Source organism: Saccopteryx leptura, chromosome 5, assembly GCF_036850995.1.
Source record: "Saccopteryx leptura isolate mSacLep1 chromosome 5, mSacLep1_pri_phased_curated, whole genome shotgun sequence".
NCBI classification, from domain to species: domain Eukaryota; kingdom Metazoa; phylum Chordata; class Mammalia; order Chiroptera; family Emballonuridae; genus Saccopteryx; species Saccopteryx leptura.
In genome coordinates this window covers 152,979,551-152,982,492 of record NC_089507.1, presented here as the reverse complement: position 1 = coordinate 152,982,492, position 2,942 = coordinate 152,979,551, and the positions used below count along the sequence as shown (strand labels likewise).

Genomic DNA, 2,942 nt, shown 5'->3' with positions numbered 1-2,942 from the left:
TTCAAGCTTGGTTCTTACTGTGGCTCCCCATTTACTATTTCAGGGGGAGAAGACTGAACTAATGTAAATATTTTCACAATGTAAATACTCTGCCTGCTTTGCAGGATTTCCTTGAGAACTGGAGAATTGGTGTGGATGCCTCTAACGGGTACGGCACAGGGCCGGGCACGTAGTAGATGCTCATTAATTGCGTTCTGGATAATGTAATGCATGGCAGCAACCTCGGAGCGTGGGCTCGACAGTAGGGACCTGGCAAAACCCTCATGCTTCCTTCCCAGAATCTCTGTTCAGGAGATCTTTAGCTGACCCTGGGCCCAGGGAAGAAGGCCTCACTTCCATGTGGTTACAATTGGCTCTTTGAGGGCCATCACCCGAGGGGACAGAGCTGGCTTCCCCCGTCTCCACATCAAGTGGTCCGATTAGAGCCAGCACCAGAGTGAGGCATCCGGGGGCAGAGGCCGGGCAGTGATGGATAACCCCATCCAGGGATGCACACACAGGGCTATTTTGGGGCCTCCAGCCTGGGAGACAGCCTCCTTGGGGCATGGGGGCCGCTGACCCGGAAACAAATTAAAGGCACATCTGTTGGGAGGCCATTTCCAGCAGTGGCTCCAAGCAGCTGCCTGCATTCCTGGAACAAGGGGGCTGTGTGTGTGGTGAGCCAGGCGCGCACTGTCCATGCCATGGGACGGGGACCACAGCCTCTGGCCAGGAAGGAGCAGCTGTGGGGGCTCTGAGGCCCAAACAGAAGGAAGGGCCGTTTCTGGGCCGAGCTAGTCTTACTCAAAGACGGAGTTGTTTTGGGGGGTCTTGAGTGACTAAAGATGCAAGATCTCAGGATTCCGTATGTTGAGAATTTCCCAACTCTGAGATCACCAGATCAACTCTCTCCACTTGAAGGAAGCTGTGGATGGGCTCTCTGCTCCAACTCCCTGTGAACAACTGAACCCTTTCTTATGATGGCCTGGGGACTGTCTTTGCTTACATAGTACAGGGGCCAGGAATTCACTGACCTCCAAACTGGCTATCAGGCAACTCGCATGCTTGCTTATTGATTACAGGCTAACACTTTGTCTCTGGGGCCTCCATCTAGTGGCATCAATGTACCTCTGAGATACCGTAGGGTAATGTACGTGCTCAGTAAGTATTCCATGAATGGATAGATGAAGGATGAATGGACAGATGGGTGGGTGGATGGATGATGGACGAATGATGGATGGATGAACGATAAATGGATGATGGATGGATGATGGATGGATGGTATGTGGGTGGATGGATTGTTGGTGGATAGATGACAGAGACTGGATTTAATGAATATAATAAATAGTCTGTGCTAGACACAGAGAATTAAAAAAGTATTTAAAAATGCCACCCTGCTTTCAAGACTGAGCATTTACTCCACGTGAAAAAAACAAAATCTAACATGAGCTTCCTTATACCTAAATTGTCCCTGCTTCTTCTTTTCCGATTGATTGATTTTAGAGAGACAGAGAGAGGCGGGGGAGGAGAGAAAGAACATTGACTTGTTCCATTTTAGTCGTGCATCCGCTGGTTGCTTCCCACATGGGCCCCGACTGGGGATCAAACCTGCAACCTTGTCATTGCGGACAACACTCTAACTGACTGAGCTAACCTGGTGGGGCCTCCCTTCTTTTCTTTAAGGCCCAGCTCAAATACTTCCTCTGTGCCAACTTCCATAACCCACCCACTTCCCTTCCCTTTACCTGGAGAAAGGAAATGACAGGCACAATCTGAGAAAGAGGTGAAATAAATTCTGAGACCTTGAATATGACCACTGCATGCGGGAGAGACAGGCCAGCCAGGAAGAATTTCTCCGAACACAGGGAACAGGGAACACAGGGAACAGATCCGAGTCTCTGTCTGCCTGTGAAATGTGGACACCGAGCAAGTGTGAAAGTCTCCGTTAACTGATTGTATTCATCGGTTTGTTCGCTGAGGATATGTTCTCTGAGTATTCTGGGCCAGGCTGTGTGTGAGAAGCTGGGGAATAGGCATCAATCATTGCAGGCCTGCCTCCGGGGGCTCACAGACTGGGGAGGAGGTGGGCAGTGCCATGGCAACAGCACTGTGGCAGTGAAGGATGGATCTCAGAAGCCAGGCTGTCTGGATTCAAACCCGGGTTTTCCCGTTGCCCAGCGGTGTGACCCTGGGGAAGTTCTTACCCGATCTGCACCTCCATTTTATCCTCTGTAAAATGGGAATGAGGGTAAGGTAAAGAGAGTTCTTATTTATCAAAGCACTTAGAACAATGCCAGGCACACAGGAGGCTCTATGTAAGGGTTTGTTACACAAAGTAGCAACCGTGCAGCAGGGATGCAAAGATTTCCTGATGCAGCCCACCCCTCAGCAGAGTGGTGTTGGGCAGCTGCAGGGAGCAGGGTCTTGTTTAAGGGGTGGCATCTCAGTTGGGCCTCATTTGTTCAGTGGCTTTAAAAAAAATTTTTTTTTTAATTTCAGAGAGAGAGAAAGGGAGAGAGAGAGCAAGACAGAGAGAAACACTGATTTGTTGTTCCACCTACCCATGTATTCACTGGTTGATTCCTAAGACTATACTTTCAGGGATCATTTCTATAGTTTGTTGTTACTGGTTGATTCCTGCCCTGATCAGGGATCAGACCCGCAACCTTGGCAAATCGGGACAATGCTCCAACCACTGGGCAGCCCGGCCAGGGCACCTGAGCTGCCTGGCCAAGGCTCAGGGGCTTCTTAAATGTATGGACATTTGCTATGTTCTTGGTACTGTGTTAGGCCCACGGCGTGCCCGATCTTCAACCAGCTCCGAGTGGCCAGGGGAGATGGCTGCGCTCATTCCACACATGAGGAGGCTGATTCAGCAAGGCTAAGGCCCGGCCCAAAGCCACTCAGCAGCTCAGGACGAGAGCCAGGCAGCCAACCCAGGCAATCTGGCTTTTGGTGTTGTC

At 50.5% G+C, this 2,942-nt stretch overlaps 1 pseudogene; it reads left to right on the top strand.

The window, feature by feature from the left end:
- The first annotated feature begins 2,564 nt into the window (after positions 1-2,564).
- On the top strand, positions 2,565-2,659 carry LOC136407245 (small nucleolar RNA U3; annotated as a pseudogene).
- Positions 2,660-2,942: the final 283 nt, after the last annotated feature.